This window comes from Chamaea fasciata, unplaced genomic scaffold, assembly GCF_029207755.1.
Source record: "Chamaea fasciata isolate MVZ Bird 193981 ecotype frontalis unplaced genomic scaffold, bChaFas1.0.hap1 SCAF_10, whole genome shotgun sequence".
Classification (NCBI taxonomy): domain Eukaryota; kingdom Metazoa; phylum Chordata; class Aves; order Passeriformes; family Sylviidae; genus Chamaea; species Chamaea fasciata.
In genome coordinates, this window is record NW_027094095.1 from 28,225,514 (window position 1) to 28,244,193 (window position 18,680).

General features: G+C 44.4%; 1 long non-coding RNA gene across 1 annotated transcript; it reads left to right on the forward strand.

Moving 5' to 3' along the window:
* Positions 1–7,871: 7,871 nt before the first annotated feature.
* LOC136294309 (uncharacterized) lies at positions 7,872–12,437 on the forward strand. The gene is made up of 3 exons (XR_010722358.1): positions 7,872–8,395; positions 11,472–11,567; positions 11,930–12,437. It is a non-coding gene; the product is annotated as an uncharacterized lncRNA (long non-coding RNA).
* The last annotated feature ends 6,243 nt before the right edge of the window (positions 12,438–18,680 follow it).

Sequence of the window (18,680 nt, forward strand, 5' to 3'; positions counted from 1 at the left end):
TCCTCGTTAGAGCCCATAATCTGGTCTGAGTAATTATTTCAGCCTCTCCTGGTCTCAACCTTGCACCCTGCAAGGTCTCCAGCTGAAAAGGCTGTAGAGGGGACAGCAGCTCTCCCAGATTTCCAGCACACTCATTGGGATTCTGAAATTGGGGATCAGCACAACTTTGACCAGGGAATGTGAACCTGTCCATAGCCAGGTCTGGCCAGAGATGGTCAGCTGGGACAGTGTCCAAGGCATGATGGCTATTAGGGTTTTAGATTATTCAGCCTGTGTTTGGTCAACCCAAAAGGTGAGAGGAGACAATTTGCTCTTGCCTGTGCAAACAAAGCAAACTATCTCCAAGATACTCCAGTTCCTTCTCTTGGGTTGCCCCCAAGCTGAGCAGCTCCAATCCATGTGCAGTCTCTGCCTCTGAGCCTGCTCAGTGCTGCAAGAGCTGTTTGAAGGCAAAACAGAAAAAGAAATGTTCACAGGCTGTGTTCTGCAGGGTCAATGGTGCTGTTATCTTCCATGAAGCCTGCTGGCTGACTCTGAACACACCTAGTCTGGGGGCAGAGCAGCTTTCACCATGAAGAAAAGAAAACCCCCATCTTTTTCAGACAATATTTCAGTGTCTTAAACTACTCTGGGTTTCCCTCTGGGCCTCTTGAATGTATGAGGTGGGAGTTGATGGCTATGCCTCAGACTGAATTCTGCTGCTACTGTACTGGAGCTGTGTGTCCCTGGCTGGGATGATAGGCTTTGGGCTGCCACTTTCCCCCCAAAATTTAGTGAGTTTTTACCGAAAACATGGGTTTGGGCTTTTTGTCCCTAATACAAAATTTATCTTCTCAACAATTAAATGGAATTGTCTATAGGAAAGGGACAGTTGGAGTATGTGGTGGTGTGTCTCAAAATAATCTTTACCAGGAGGATTTGTAATTTTAGAACATCACAAACTGATGCATTTTCCCCAGAAAGCAGAACAAACATTGGAATTTAATCTTTATTGCAGTGCAATAGCTCCTGTGTTTCTGTACCTGTCTTTTGGCCCACCAGTGTGCTATTCTTCATCACTAAGAGCATGTCAGCCTTGCTGGAAGCCACTGTGTTTGCATTCCCACTTCCTATCTCCCAGCCTACAGCCCCACTGCAGGGCTTCTGATTTTCCCATCTCTGGCCTCTTTCATCTCTTGAATATTCCTGAGCTATATTGAGGCTCCCAACCCCCACCTGATATCAGCAACCACCACACTGGCATTCTAGTCCAGCCCTATTTCCAGACCTGTGCATGGGAAGGACCACCTGAAAAGCGCATTAAACTGTTTTCTTTTCCTCCTTTTCAGTGCTTTTCACAGAATCTCCAGTTTCACAACCCTCTGAACTGTAGCATTTCTCCTAGATCTTTTAAGTGGATGTTAGGCGAGCTGGACCTGGATTATTTCAGTGGTTCCTCCACCTTTTAAGAAACATGACAGCAGAGAGCTCTGCACCCTCTGTTTAGTCAGGCTGAAATCCTCCCACACCTGCCTGTATGAATGACTTTTTCAGCTGCATTTTGATGCCATGGGGGGGACCTCCGGGTCCCAGAGGTGCACAAGTATCATTTGCCACGTGGCCAACATCTCCCAGGAGCGTGATACAAGGAGGAATGTGAACCTCCCATTTGGAATATCTGTGTATCAGGCCAGGAATCTAAATCCAGGAAACGTGGGGCTGCAGGATGCCTGTCTCACTGTGCTTTCCCTGAACCCAGCAGTGCTGGTGGCTCCACGCTACTTCCCAACACATTTTACATTTCAGAGCCCATTTGCCAGAAGAAAGTCACCAAACAGCAAAATCTGACAAACAAACCACAGAGAACATCTGATCTGATCAGAAAATACGTAAGCCTGTTAGGGACTGTAGGCACAGCAAGGGCCAGGATTGATGGGGAACATATTTGTTATTAAATCCCATCCACATAAAGCGATCGGAAACAGATGTGAGTGTTGGGGATATTAATAAGCGGGCAGACTCCAGGGATCCTGAAGGTACTGCTGCACGGGGGGAGAAGGGGAAAAGGCACATCTTTGCTATCATGTGGGTTTTATAAGAAGGGGCTATATTTTTACACTGTACCTTGCTTTGCATTCCCTGCTGGAACTGGAAAACGCAGGGATGCAGAGGGAGAGGTGGCAGGTTAAAGCAAGGATAGCTGCCTTTGGGAAGGGAAGGATGGTGGCTAATAGAAGAGTTGGAATGAAAGAAAACCAGGTTCTCTGGCCCTAATCTGAGTGCAGCTGGGTGGTGATGGAGTGGTCAAACTGTTCTGCCATGGCCAGCAGGGCAAAAGGCTAAAACGTGTCCAGGAAAGATGGAGTTGCAGAGATGTAAGAGGTACTGCTTGGGTATAAAAAGGGTTTTCAGAGCAATTTTGCTGTTTCAGATTTGATAAGGTTTTTCAATATTTCAGATTTCTAGTTCTTTCCCCACAACAGGAAGATTCCAGAATTTTGCAAGACAAATTTCCTAGGATGTTTCTGTGTTGCAAGCCCCTGTATTTTCCCTAACCGTCTTCTTTGAAACAGCTGAACCTTTTTATTGGCCGACAGCTTAAAAGAAAAAAAAAAAAGAAAAAGAAAAAAAAGAAGGGATAACAAAAAATTCAGCCCAAGGCAGACACTTGGCATGGAAAATTGAAGCCCAAGTGGTTTAAGTTTAACAAAGTTATTAGCAATTGAAAACAGGACTTTATAATTGGAAATGTTTGGCAAGCTGAGTAAGAGGTTGTGCTACCAGCCCTGCCTCTTAGATGTGTTCATGTACAGGGATGTGCAAACACCCGACACAAAGACAGGCACTTGTTTAAAATGCTTACGACTGGAGACAGGCACAAATGCCACAACACCATTTTTGTTCACCTCTTTCTTCTCAACCTTGATTCTTGATTTTGGTTGTCTTTCCACCTCCAATTGTAATTAAAACCAGAGTGCAAATGTTTCTCGTCCTCACTGGAACAAAACACCAACTCTCCTGACACTCTGAGGACTCTAAGAGGAGAATTCTGACTGGCTTTGGGGTCACAAAAAGCCAACTTGCAGGTACTGGGAATGTAGTACAGACATTTTGTACCTGTGATTTCTTCTTGCCTGTTGCAGTGGGAATGGAGTTGGTGTTTTTAGTCTCTGTACACGTGCTTGTGGCCCTTTGCATGTTTGCATTTCATTGGATGGAGATGGAAGATTTTTGGGTGGCTCAACTGGGCAGAAGGCACTGACCTGGAGAACAAAATGTCCTTGCTGGGTTGAGCTGACCAGCCTGGCCACTGTTTGCCTTCCCCAGGGCTCTCTGTGGTGCTGGCTGCTGCTCCATCACATGCCCCAATAAAGTTTAAACTTTGGCTTACCACGAGCCCCACTGCAGCCAGGAAACGACGTCAAGTTGAGCCATCATATTGTTTGAATTACACCAATATGAAAATCCATGAAAGCCACAGGGAGCCAGCATTTCCCCTTCTACATAAAATGGGGTTATGGCCATATTAAAAAACACAACAAAACCAAGCAGCTTTTAACAGGAGATGGTGGAACTGAGGCCTTGAGAGATGCCGAAAAAGCTAAGCATAAAAATAATTACATTTGAAATAAGACCCTGCTCTTTCTTCTGCTCAGCTTCATGGTGACCTGTGCTCCTGTTACTTCTACATCTCCTTCACTGTCTTTCCGTTTGGAGAGGGGAAAAGAGCAGCTTTGTGCTGGGGTTGCTGAGTGGCAATCCAGGTCATCCCAAGAGCTGGTGGCTGAGGTGCCTGGTGTGGGTGGGATGTTTGGTGTCTCCCTGGGGTGAACTGAGTATCTCTGCTCTGCTCAGAAAACCTCTTTGCCTTGACCCAGCAAGCTGTGATCATTCACAAAAGGAAAACAAAGCTGAGGTTCAGGTGCCAAAGAAGAAATATCTGGAAAGGAGACTGTTCTCCAGCTCTCCATCCCTTTCTGTGACCATTTTACCAAACCCTCTTGTAAGATGCAGAGCCATTTCTCTGACATTAAATAAAGGGAACATTTCCAAACTTGGGCAGCACAAAGCATTCTTTTTTCTGATGGTAACATGAAGACTTCATCCTGCTTTATGAGACAGTCAGACCTTAGGCTATGCTGCAGAAGACCATCCCTCGCCCAGAGAATGGCCGGTGAGTCCAGCTGAGGCCAAGGGGCAGAAGACTCAATTGCCTTCCTGTTTTACAGGCATTCTGATATTATTTTCTCTCAGGACCACAAAAGGTGCCTCTGCAAGGCTGGAAATCACCACCCTCAGTGTGCCAGTGAGCAAAAGTTCACTGCAAGACAAGTGTCGTGTTCTTCCTAAACACTTGGCTAGTTCTCTGTTGGCTTCCAGTTAGATCTCACTGTTGCTAAATCTGAATCAATTTTTGCTTTCAGATGCTGCTGAAATCTCCTGAGTTTCTACCTACTTCTTCAGAAGAAGAGCCATTTGTGTACTGAGGCTTATTTTGGATACTACCAATTTGGTTTGTTTGCTCTGTCCCCAAGACACTGATACTGTCACAACTCCAGATGCAAGGCAAACCAGCCCTGCTGAAATCCAGAGTGAAGCCTTCACCCCTTCCAGGCTTCTTGTTTGTTGTGGTGTTGTGAGTGGTGTTTGCACACTTTTTAATCACCTCAGCTCAAGGAGTTTGAGTCCCTTGCTGTTGGTAATTTTGATATATAGTTACCATGCTACACAGCAGAAGTATTTCTACTTTCCTACCTCCACATGTGTATGCAGTCAGGAACAATTACCACTGTCAATCCTATCTGCCTGTTAACTTGTTGTTTTTTTTTTTTCCCTGTTGGTCATGTTGTAAATCATTTTCACATTTACAACATTAAGAAGGTGCTCTGAGCAATCATTCTTGTGGTCAACAAACTGTTACTGCTTCTCAAGTGTCATGGGTCACTACTTAATTACTGGATTTCACTCCCAGTTAAAACCATTAATCTTGTCTCCACCACCTTTCTCTGGGCCTCTCAGTCCAGTATGTTTTATGTTAGGCACATAAGTGCTGGGGTTATTTTTTTTTTCATGCCAGCAGAGGTTCTGTAGCTGGAATTTCTGGGCTTGATAAGTAAGGTGACTCAACAGAGCCTTTCTTTAGCCTGGGCCACTCTAAGCTGAGCTTTTCTCCAGAGAACTGAGTTTTTCAAACAGATGCAGAGATACTGAATACAGCAAAAAAGTAATAAGGGGTCTCTGTGGTGGTGATGCCACCTCAGCCATGGGAATTCCCCAAGCTTCATCCCATGGGATTATCACTGCCTCAGCTGCTGCCTAAAAACACAATCGGTATGAGCACAACAAGAAATTCGGAGTAATCTGGGAAAGCAGACATTAATCTGTGAATCCTAGAGGTTCATGAGGAGCTGAACTCACCTGTGGAAGCTCACATGTGCCTTTATGAAGGCTGGTTCTGCTCTCACTGACTCTGCCCTGGGGCAGGATGGAAGCACAGGGCCTGCGTGGGTGACAGGACAGCATCCGACTCCTCCCATCTGTTATTGCACTGGTGGGAATTCATAGGTGTTATCCTGGACAGAGAAAGGCTCCCCTGTTGTTCCCTAGATGAAACTGCAGCAAAAACATATTTAGAATTATAAGCACACACACACACACACAAAAAAAAGGAACATAAGGGCTACAGAATTCTAACAAAGCTTGTTTCATAGGCCACGTCCACAGTGCGCTCGTACAAAATGCCACGTGAATCACACTTAATTTGCTGCAGAATATACTTTGCTATTTCAGAAAAAAAAAAAAAAAGCAAGCCTGTGAAGGGCAAGAGCTTTGCTGCATGTTAGTTGTAAAAGTTCCACAAGTATGGAATCTATTAAAACCATTATTTGTTTATGATGTGAAAGTGATTAGTCTGTTCCAAAAACAAAAACATGAAAACCCTAAGTGCTGGGACTTTTCAGGAGAATAGCCACTGCTTCTTCATTATAATAATTTATATAAGATGGCTCTATTGCTCTGATATCTATAATTACTGTAGCACTTGGTTGCCTTAGCCAAAATCAAAGCCCTCTTGCATATTCATCTAGAAAACACATTCCCTACCCTGATGGGCTTTAAGCAGGTGAGAGTTGGATGACCACCTCAGGCTGGCAGATGGGGAACTGAGCTAAAGGCTCATCATGACTTGTCCAGGGTCATGGTGAAGCAACTTGGGTATACCCTGAGTCAGCTGTCACCTGGACCCACATGGCTGGGCTGGTGGAGTCAGAACATTCCAGCGTGAGCACAGGGACATCCATGTGGCCCCAATTACAGACCCAGGGCCTTGGTTTCACTTCCTGGACTGGATACAACAACAGGATGCTGGAATATTTAGGCTGTGTTCACTGCAGAGAATGTTTTTACTTTAAAAGCAGAAAAAAAGTCTGTTTCTCTCAAAGATGTCAAATCACAGAAAGATGGGAGTTTTGTAGAAACCTCACCCTATTTTGGCTTCTTACCACCTCTTTCATGAGACTGCTCACTTGATTTTAACACCCTTCTGGTGCTGAAGTGCTCCATGGCTTTTGAGGGCACCTTGTGCTTGCTGTCACCCTCCCCTGTGAATGTTCAGTGGACGTTGGGTACTTCCCAACACACAGCCCCAGAGAGTTCCCTGTTGTTGCCACATCTCACTGACCATTTGCAAAGCCTTCTAAAATCCAGGTCTGCAACATTTCCCACTTCCCAGGCTGCACCTCCTCTCCGCATGCTGCAAGTCCCACCCCAGAGCTGCCTCTCCCCTTTGAAGTCCGGGGCATTTCTGGCAGGCAGGTTATGTGCAGAGAATGCCTGGGTGCAGGTGGCCATGAAAATGCCATCAGTGAAAGCTGATGTCGGGGGAAGGAGATCCTGGTCCTTCACTGATGGCTGATGATAAAAACAAGTATCTTTAGGTCTAGCAGCCTGTTGGAGCTTTTGCCTTATTATTCTCAGGATTGGCATGAAGCTCTTCAAGGTTTTCTGGCCTATGTGCTTTGAGCCCCTTGTTTCATTTCAACCAGATTTGATTTGGGGTACAAATTAGGCCATCCTCTTCTGGTTTCTGCTCCTGAAAATGGTTTTCTTTTCTGCTAATCTCAGAGTCCTTCCTTTCAGATGTTGTTATCCAGTGCTCCCAATCTTTCCTCCTCAGAGATGTTGCAGTGATATGGTGCCTCACCACAAATTTCTGCCCATTTTCTGTGACTTCTTGCCTCAAGATCATCTAGTTAGTGTTAATCTTATTCTCCTCTCTGGAGCATTTATGAACCTGGGGTCATCAGCAACCTTCATTAGCACATTTCTTACATTACATGCCATGGTCACTAATGAGAATTCCCTGCAACATTCCCAATACCTAGCACTGAAGAGCTCCATGAGTAATTCCCTTTAGTCAAAGAATTTCCTTTTCACATAATGTGTTTCCTTTCATACAAATCAACACTTCATGTACTTTTTCAGAACTTGTACAAATTCCTATTTTTTCCTGTAAAAAGCCATTTTCCATGTGGCCCTGTGTGACATACTTTACTGAAGTCCAGATCAATTGGATTCACTGTATGTCCTCTAGGAAATCTCTAGCAAATAAGCCAGAGGAAATGAATATCTGTCTGGCAAATCCCAAAGTTGTACTCCATCCCAGTTCCCATATATACTTACATCTTTAATTACTCTTTCCTTTGACTGCTGTTTTAAAGCCTTGTGTGCTATTAGAAATGATTAATGGCAACTGATTTGCCTGCTGCTATTTATAATCTTTGAACAAAAGGGAATCTTGATGCAGCTGATACTTTTCTGGGGTGGGGCTTGCAAGCCTTTGGAGAGCAGGTAACCAACCTGCCTACTGAATCCTGTCCATAGTGAGTAGAACCTGCAGGTTTCCAGAGGCATCTGGACATTTAAGGGTCAGGTCCCAGCATTCCAAGTGGGATCCTGGGCCACAGAAGGCATTAGAAGAGCTGTCATTCCCCTTGGTGGTTCTCAGACAAATAACGATATGTGGGTCACGTTTCTCCGTGGCATTTTCTGCCCAGATTTTATTTGTCCCCTTTCCCCACTTGCTCATCATGAGAAGAAACTGGAATTGGTTTATGCATTGGCTTCCTAAATTATTGTTCTTTAAATGGAGTTTCTTCTGGAAAGGGGAAATTTATTGTCATGCTTTTGCTCCTGCTTGGAAACACAAGTTTTGGCTTGTATTTACATCTATATTTGTTCAAACTCAGTCACTTGCCCACAGCTTTATCTAAAACATGCAAAACACCTGCCTGTGCTTGCAATAAAAGAAATGGGTACTTTGTCCGATCTGAAAAATACCAGCCAAAAGAGAGGAGGAGGGATAACATGGATAAAGAATAAAAAGAGCCTAAATAAACTCAGCAGAAATGAGAAACAGGTAGGTGGAAACCTGACTGCAACAGAAGGGAAATGGGAACGTGCACGGAGAGTGGCAACAGAATGGTAATTAGTGCATGCAACAGGAAGATGTGGATTTGACCTGGGAAAGTAAGCAATGAGAAAAGGAGAGAGAAATCCAGCTCCCTACTAAGAAAAGAAAATTCTTCCCCAAGAATCTGGCATGGAAAGAGGCCTGGAATGGATGAGAATCTGGATTTTCAAGTGAAGGAATGTATGAGATGAGTCAAGGGAGAGGGAAAGATTTAAGGAAGATTTACTTCTATATCACAGATGGGAGAAGAGATAGCAAAATAAGAACTTAATACCTTGAAAATTTCTAGTCAAAAGGAAGACATTTCTTTCCCCCTTTAAAAAAATCAATAACTTGAACTGAAATGGGTGGTGAATTATTAGGGTGAATATGGAGATGTGTCTTGGCTTGGGCTCTGGTGTTTGACAGAGAAGTGTTTGTCAGCAAATCTGAGTTGTCCCTATCTTTGTTTTGGGTGTTCCTTGCATGCCAAGTGGGAACAGTGAGTTGTGTCAGGCTGGGAGAGCTGAGGGTGCATCACAGCCAGGGGCAAGGACTACTTCCACCAGCCCTGGGGAGGGAGCTTGGCTGCCCTGCCCTCCCTTGCCTCCTTCTCAGGAGCACAAAAAATGCAGGATTTAGGAACAACAGGGTGGTGAAAGGCCTCAGTCCCCAAGAAGCTCTGCAGCCTCTGAATGAGGGATGTGTATCCCTGTGTGTGGTGCAGTTGTGGGATCAAGGCACATTCCCTGGTGTATGTCCTGCTTTGTCCCAAACAGTTCATGAGTCTGGGGTTTGCCAACAAAGGGCATTCTGTTAAATGCAAATAATATCTGGAATACAACCACTGTAAATGTGGTTCATTTAGCCATTAATTTTATAGATTGTTGAAGCAATTATCAGTGCATAAAGAGAACTTCCTCCTATGCAAGTGTGATCTTGAGTTGAATGGACCTTTGTAACTGTCTCTAAGACAATGGCACAGAGTGGAACTGGAATTTCGTCTTGCCTTTATTGCCTTATTTGGGTATTTTTAACAATTTCTAAAATGATTTTTCTTTTTAGTCTTCTGACTTTTCTATGCTTTAAGTTGTTTGGTTTTGTGGGTCAGTACAAATAATTCTAAAATTAATAAATTAGTATTGTTTAGGTAAATTATTTAAATGCTCAAGTATGTGAACAAATGCTGCCTTACACAGAAAGGCTGTTATGTCTTTTACAGCTGGACAGGATCTCCAGCATGAACAGGGTATTTTTGGGGTGATTTCCACTTCATTTGTTTTGTTCCCTCTCTTCACACATGCCTTTTCCTTTTGGTTCCCTGCGTGTCTCATCTGCAGCTAAAAGCCATTTAGCACTGCAGCAGAAATGAAGATCTCCATTTATTTTTGCTGTCTAAAAGTTATATTTTCCCAGTGGGAAACCATCCAAAGAACAGAACCTCCTCTCCTACATTGCTGCTGCTGTTTGGTCTCTCTCCTTCACCTCTAGGCTCTTCTACTATTTGTATTTACACAGATCTTTTGCAATTTTGAATCTTTCTATAGATGGGAACCCTTTCTGCCTTTCTCATTGGAGATTTTGGTCCTTCCTCTGCCAAGAAAAAGTTTTATTTTGAGAATGTGGGAAGGATGATGACTACAGAAAGGGCAGCACAAGCAAATAAGGTTAATTCAGCTTCACTGGGCACAACCTCACTTACCCAAAGATGCAGAGAGACACACAACAAATTCTCAGTCTTGCTTTTCTACTGGTTGGCCTTATTGAAATCAATTTGCATCCTTTAGTTCCCAGGATTTTCTTACAGAGTCCAGGTCTGTTTAGGTGAAGATTTGTTTGGTAGGTAGCTAAAGCTCAAAGTCTTTGCTGTCATAATATCCTTGCTCTTAAAAAAAAAAAATTAAGACGTGCCCTTTTGGTGTTTATTACAAGAACCCTTCCTTCCTCATGTGAAGGAAATGATATCTTATTTCTCTCATTAGAGTAAAATATAATCCTTTAAATATGTTGGTATATCATTGCATAAATTATGAGGACTTCTCTGTTGATATGGAATGCAGATTTTTCAGAACTGGAGCACAGAGATGCTGGGCTGTGAATATAAAAAGCAGATGTCCTTCTCCTTCTCACTCAGGAGGTTAAAGCCTATCAGGGTATTTTAACTCTTGAGGTTCTGTGACAGGCAACTTCTGTTGGATAGAGGGAGCTGGCATGCTCAGGTGCAAGGTTGGGCACCCAGTTAATCCTGGTTTGCTCTTGGGATTTATCACAGGGTGAAACAGAGTGTGAAAAATGTGGAAGGGAAGTTTTGCCACTGTTGAGGTTTTTTAATGTAAATGAAGGGTAAAAGGCAGCCTGTAAATACCCACGTGGCTGGGTCATTGTCCCTTTCTGAAGCCCCCATGGCAGACACTCTTCATGGAGTTGCTTGCTTGGTTTGCTTACCAACACGAAGTGTATTTCTGTACCCATCACTATGGGGCTTTTGTATATCACACCTGGCATCCAAACAATTAGCAGGAATTGCCCCATGTAAGGGCTGAGACATTTGGGCTGCACAGTGAGGCTGAACATGAAAAGAAAGAGAAGAAAACATCTTACCCATCCCCTCTGTGCAGAGCAGCAGGTGACACAGAGCCATCTGTGCCATGTTTGGGGGTTTGGGCAGTGGGAATCCTGACATGTTCCTATAGGTACCATTGCCAGACAGCTGGAGGCATTGGAATTGCACCTGCAGCCTGAGGATGTGGTGGCTGAAAAGGGTGATGACTTCACCACGAGAAAATGAACTTAGGGCTGTGTGTGGAAAAAGAGCTGCATTAAAAAAAAAAATCTGCAGAAAACAGATATTTGTCATGAAACACTGATTTAAACAAACTCTGAGAGCCAGGCAGATGACTCTAAAATGTGAGGCTGGTCTGTACTTCATGGTATTGCCACAGCAGTTTATAGTGTTTGGAGGGAGAGTTATGACGCAGAACAAATGAGATAAAAAGCTTGTTTAAGTGTGATTAAATGGCTCTAAAAGCTGCCCATTTTACAGGAAGGAACTGCAGGCACGATGCCAAGCTGTAGCATGCTGTATGCTTCACCAGCTCGTCACAACCATATGGGCTGACTCAGAGGAATCTGTTTTAAGGTAATCCAAACTATTAATTTATGGATGTTCTCATCACCGGGCCCGAGTGTGTGAAGGGAAGATACACCCAGCAAGGTCATAAGGTGGTACCAGCATCTTCTTTCTGCTTTTAAAAGCAGCAGTTTAGATGTTTGGGATTGTCTCCATCTGACATCACCCCAGAAACCATTAGCACTGGTGGGGTGGTCGTGGTCTTGTCATTTCCACATGGAGCTGTATTTGTTGGCAGCCAGCTCCAACAAGGAAGGATCACTGGGACTGGATGCTCCTGAGAGGGAAGTCAGGTTGCATATGGATCAGATATCCCTGCAAAGAAAATGCTCATCCAGCCAACAAGTTCCTTCTTTGATGGTTTATCGCAGAGAATTGAGCTGGTCAGAAATGTTCCCATGAAACATCCTTCATTAAGCCTGGCTTATTTTGCTGGAACGGCGCTGAGCACAGTTGACTTTCCCCCCATGCCTGAGGAAGAGAGCTTAAGGAAACCCACCTGTACTCCTGGCAGATCTCTTCCAGGACAGGAGAAGCACGGTGTGCACAAGTCCCTGGCTCCCGAGCGGATGCAGCTGGTGGATTTGCCCCAAGGCCAGGGATGCTGGGAGCTCTGCAGCTGCCCGCTGAGCCTGACGAGCTCTGACACGAGTTTCACTGGGAGGCTGCAGCAGAGTCTGGGGAGCTTCTGGCTTCCTGGAAACTGCTCTCCTTTCAAAAAACCTGAAAAAAGTTTCTGTTCAATTTGGATAAAACCCAAATGTTATATATATGTATATACACATTTAAATCTGTACATTTTCAAGGCACTGGAAACACCGTTTTTCGGCCAGTTCTACTTGATAGTTTTATAGTGGCTTTGCCATAATAAAAGAGAAGTGAGACGAAACAGAAAAGCCCTGCTTAGTAACAACGAGGGGTGGGGGAGTGGGAAGGGAGGCCTTAACCAGAGCCAGGCTCCCTGAGCCACTGCTCTGCCAGCAGAGGACAAAATACGAGTGCCAGAAAAGAGATTGAAATCACATGGGTACAAAGCTCTGCATCTCAGAGGCCCCTCCACCCAGAGCGAACCAAGGTGCTCCTTGGGGTGCTCTGTCCTGAGTGGTCACTGCTCCAGGAGAGTTATTCCTCGGGCATATCCCAGCAGATGCTTTCAGCCTCTTGCGGCTGTCTCCCCACATATGGAGCTTTGCTTTGTCACCAGACCGTGCCAAGGATCCAGTTCTCCTTTTGACAACAAAGAGCTGTTTTTATTTACTATGAAAGCTGGTCTGGCCTTGGCTCTCTGCTCTGTAAATTATTCATCTCGTGTCAGTAGCAGCAGAGCTCCTCTCGCCTGTTTCTTTCCAGCAAACGATCAAGACCAGGTTTGGGGGGAGGAAGAGGTCAAGGGGAGGCATAGTGAGGCAGAATGGACTTAATAGCTCGGTGTCTTCATTAACATTAACCAGGCAGGTGACCATCTCCCCCCGGATAATGTCCCATCCTCCCCTGGTGCTGGGAGTAGCTGTGGTCTGTCCTGTTTCTGTGTGGGGGACTGAGCAATAGATCAGCAATTAGAGGCAAGATCACTCCTGACAAGGTTTTTCTTTCTTGCCTCCTAACTCAGCTCCCTTCTCAGTGGAGGTACTTCTCTGAATCACACAGTTATAAAAAAAACTGGTTGCAGGAGATCTCTCAGCTAGATCAGGACTGTAATCAAATTTAGATCAGATGAGCCATGGCTTGCAAACAACCATGGAAGCAGATGCAAGATCACCCTTAGATAATGCCTTCCAGAGCTGGATTACCCAGCTACATAAAAAGTTTTTGCACTACACTTATACACTTCTCATATTGCAATCTGTGTTGCACCTTTGATTAACTTTCTCTCCTTACCTAGAGTGTTTTTCTGCATGACCACTGTGACCTCCCTCTACACAGCTGCTGGAGATGTGGGTTTCCCCTCTTGCCTCCTCTCCACCAGGCTGCACAAGCCCTGCTGCTGTGCCCTGGCTTTTCCCGCAGCTGGCAATGAACTGCTGCATTATCAATTGCCATGCTCTGGGTCCAGCTGTCCAGCCGCTTTTTCACCCATACAATCATCCATTTGTCCAGTCCATGCTTCCTCAAATTGCAAACCCACAACCATGAGAAATAGGGTCAGAAGCCTTCCTAAAAGCAAAGTATAGCACTGCTCCTCACCTTGTCTCTGCAGCCAGTCATCTCATCACACAAGGCAATCAAACTGATCTGCTCTAAGTAGATCTGTGTTGGCTATTCCCTATCTATCTTCCAGAACTTCCCCTGTGTGAAAATGGGCTCCAGAACATGTGTTCCATTGTCCTTCCAGGGATGGAGGGAACCCAGCTGCCTCAGACCCTTTTTCTATCTTTCTGATAGATGGATCAGTTTTTTTCCTGCCATCAAGGACTTGTCTTGATCACTGTGATCTTTTTTTGGTGTTAAAACACTGGTCTTACACATCATCCAGCTCCTTCAGTACCCTGAGGTGAAACCCACCCATCTCCATGGATTTAAATCCTGTGTTGCCTCAAACTTGTTGCTCTTCCACTGTTGGCTGTTCCTTTCTTTCCCAAGCAATTCTGGTTTGTGCTGAGGTCTAGGAGGAAGATTTACTGGTGAAGACAGAGGGAGAAAAAAAGGATATTTAGTACTTTGGATTTTTTCAGACTGAAAGTGGTGGCTGTCAGGAGGTTGTCTGCCACAGAAATGACAAATTTTCCATTTGAACTGGTTAATGGGACTGCAGGGTAAGATGTTGTAATCATCCAGAGCTCAGTGTGAGGCAGGGATTTGCTTTGCTCAATATCTGAGTTCCGGCAGATCAGTCTCATATAGTGAGAACCCAAGGGAGGATGAATTCTCCATGCAACTTTGATATGCTTGTATCTGGTCTTATTTTCATGGATATTTTGAGCAGTAAGCCCCTTATCTCCAGCTCTGTGAACAGTTTTCTAAACATCTGTCAGTAGCACCCGTGCCCATCTTGCTAATTTGGAGTGCCAACCCTACCAAATCTGTATCCCACCACTAAAAACGTGATGCAATTTAAATTGTGGCGTGCCTCACTTTGTTCTGTAAACTTTATTTGCAAGGCAGTCTTTAGCCATAGGAAGAAACCCATTTCCAGAAGGAAAACATTAGCGATGGGTGCAGTCGTGAGGGGTGGGAGTTGGGGTTGGGGCTGAGCTGGGCCCTGGAGGTCAGATGGTTATCAGAACCAGCTGAGCTTGAAAAACCCAGAGAACAAATAGGTCTCTGGCATTTAGGCACTATATTAAATAGGATTTGTGGTACTTTCTGCTTCAAGCCCTGCCAAGAATAGCATGAGTAGCCTTTCTTTTTGAAAACTGGCACATCTGGTCCCAGTCGTGGCTGGAACCACTGGGGCACAAAAAACCACGCTGCATTACCATTATTTGTTTTGAAACCTTTACGGGAGGATTCAACCTAGGCTGGCTATTCATAGTGTTACGTGATCGCTCTTGTCTTCCTCAAGCTCTGCACTCAGAAGCAGAGCAACTCAAGTGTCAGAAAGCCCTGATCATCAGGGGAAAACGGGATCTGCTCTGCTCCTGTGCTCTGTCCCCCCACAGTTCCTGGGGCACCAACCTTTCTAAAGTAGCACAACATCCTTGCACAGAGGAAGAGTTAATTTAGCCAACATACAGAAGGAGAAAGGGCAGAAAAATGAATTTATTTGGTGGGGCAGCCTGATGACAGCAATGGGGGGGGGGAGCTTGGGTCTGTACTGGCCCTTTTTGCATCCTTATTTCCAGGCCAGCTTCCCTCTTACTGGCTCATACCACCCACCACACTGGGAGTGAAGGCAGAAACAAGAAAGTGGGTGGATTTATTCCTCTATTTCAAAGATGTTGCTGCTGGGTTTGCAGATGGTGGCAGCAGATGACAGAACCGAGCTCATTTTTCCTCTGATCATTTCTTTCATCCCTAATAATAATAATAATAATAATAATAATAATAAAAAAATCTTAAACCAAAGAACTCCTACAAGAAATGTGGAGTTTTGTCCCTCTCATTTTTTTTCTATGAAAAGTATGTAACCAGGGAAAAAGAGAATAAGTTCTTGCAATAATCTCAGGAGTATATTTTCCAGATATCTCAGTGATGGCCCATTTCACATAACTCCTATAGTTCCTCCTGCTACAGGTTGATGCAAGGCATGGCATGGAGGGATGGCTTTCTCATCCCTGTCTGCAGCTTTCCCCTCTTGGTAGATGTTTCTGAGCTTGGATTTGCCAGTGGCTCCTGTCCCTTCCTTTCATGAGGACAGAGAAAGTGACATGGATTTCACAGCCAAGAGCAAGCTGGTTAATCCAGGAAGCATCCTAACAGGAAGGCAAAATATGGCAGTATGGACAGTCGGGCTGTGTTGGACCCGAATGTTATTTCCAGCCCTGAGCTGACCCAAGAGCATAGACTAAGCTCCCAGTGCCAAGTGAACCATGCACTGTCTTGGAAAACTTCCTGATGTTTCAATCCAGTTCCTGTTCAGCAGGACATATTTGGAGTTCAGAGAAGGAACTTCAGGACCTGCTTCCAAGAATTGCAGCATGACATTTGTTTCCCTGAGTTCTGATTAAACAGTGAAAAGGCAAAGGGAAATTTAGCCATCAGATATTTTTTTGTCTTGTTGCTATTTGAGATCAGTTTGCTTTTAGACTCTGCACTCCTGAATTAGACAGCTGGACTGCCAGTAAGAAAGAACCACCTCCTCTTTTATTCTTCTTTTTCTTTTTCTTTTTTTTTTTTTTTTTTTTTTCTTTTAAAGGAAGGATACAACAGGTGTGATTCCCAGAAGTAGTTCTCCTTGCATGATTCACACACTTCAGCAGCACCTCGTCCTCCTGCATTCTCAGTTTTCCACCGTGTGTTCCTGGTGGGATGATTTGTGCTGATCTTAGCTCAACAGGCTTTATGGGTCCCCTGGTTATAGCCTAATAAGTGGGGTGTAATTATTAAAGGAAAAAACAAAACCATACCAAACCCATCAGGACATTTCTTAGAATAATATGAATTGCCCATTCAGCTGTTCACACACTGCAAAGTAGAACCCAGACCCCTTCTTGAGCTGAAATCCTGCTTGAAGCCTGGATCCCATTGAGGATTTAGGACTGGATTCTCATTTATACTGAGGTCTCTTGAGCCAACAAGTACAGGATGTAAATTATTTTTACTCTCACTTTCACATGAGAATTAGGCCTTTAGAGTCAACTTGAGTTACCTTCTGCTGGCTGCAGCAGTCATACATGACCACCTGTTGTTTCTTGGTTGAGCTCAGCAGTATTTAGGGGTTTTTTGGCAGGAATTCTTCCTTTTTCTGTGTGTTTTCATAGCCCTGGCCACTAGGTGCTACTGCAACACAGAGGCAGTGATGGTTAAATGGAGCCAGCCAAAATCTGGGAGTTCAGCATGGAGCTCAGGATGTTTCTGTACCTCTGGTGATGCCCATTCTGAGCTGCTGAGGGGATGGCCTGGCGAGCCTTGGGAATGAGGAGTATTGGGTGCTGTGATGAGGCTCAAACAACCTCTCCCAGGAACTGAACCCCAGAGAAAAGGGCTTGGAGGAGGACTCCACTTCCTGCAGCTCAGGATGAAATATGGGGGAGCACTGACTGCACAAGGGAATTATGCTTTTGGCCACCAACTGTCAGTGAAAGCCCTGAAGATAAAGGTAAGTTGTGAAGTATTGCTGCATTGAAAGAAGCATTGATTGAAAGGGACAGCAAAGATCATCTCATGCTGGGCAGGGACACTTTCCACTAGATCAGGCTGCTCCAAGCCCTGTCCAGCCTCAAACACTTCCAGGGATGGGGCACCCACAGCTTCCCTAGTGAGCCACTGGAACTGTGAGTTCACATCTCACTCCTCTCAAATGGTTCATCCATAGGTCATAGAATCATAGAATTTAGGACTAAAATGAAAGCTTGGACCTTTTCTAGGGTGACATCCTCAGTGTAGTAAAAACCAGATTTCAGTGGTGAACCTGGTATGGAGACCAGCAGAAGGTTTGTTGGCAAAAGAATCACTTCCAAAAAAGCTTCTTCTCAGCCTTATATCTGGAGAGGAATACCATCTATATTCCATGGTTATTTTTGCTCTATGTCTAACCCTGTTCATGCCTTCCTATTTGTTTGGATCCACCTTGGAGTATGGAAGAGGTTCTCCTCAAATACATGCAACGAGGAAGCAAATAGGAAACAAATATATATATATTAGATCTGGGAACAAAAATATACGTGATAGATCTGCTCTGTATTCTTCTACTGCACTTTCTTTCTGGTTTACATTTTGGGTGCTTTTTTTCCCCTGGAAAAAAAGGAATCCTTAATAAAATGGAATTTTTAATTAAAGCAACAAAACAAAACTTGTTCTTTTAAAACTTAAAAGTGAAAAATCTGGTTTTAGGAAAACCGTGTTTCTTCGGCTGGCTTCATTTGATATCTTCAATCCTCAGCATGATGCTGTCTTTCATAAGACTTAATTTGTGTAATAAAAACCAGCAATAAAAGGCAGCAAATGTTCCCTTTGCCCTGTTGCAGCTAACTTTGATTCATCTGGGCTGACTTCAGCACCTCCAAGGAGGCAGCAGAGGGACAGTTTGTACAACTCAGCCTTAGAACAAACACATGAAATGGAGACAGAGACTCCTCATTCTCACGGGCTCTGATCTGTCCCCCCGAGCAGTTTTCTTGCTGCAACACAGCCCAAGGACACCCAGGTCTCAGGGGTCCCTGTCCCAGCTCAGCCCCTTCACACCATCGCAGTCTGGGCTCTGGACACTGAGATCTTTGTGTGATTCCTTTTTCAGGGTGAATGGGCCATCTGCCAAGAAGGTCGGGCAGAGCTCTCTGTGCATTTGGTAGTTCTAAATAATTCTGCTGCTGTCCTCTGTAAAAGAAGTGAGAATGCAGGGATTTTTGTTGATATCCTCTAATGCTCTGATAGTTTTTTACTCTTGGCTTCTAGGAAAATAACAAACAATCTTTATCTACTGAGCTTGTAAACTTTGATTACTCTTGACATGGTCTACTGTTCTATGCTCTTTTAATTACTCCCCTGCCTTGTATCCAGTTGGAGTTGGAATTCAGAGCTGAT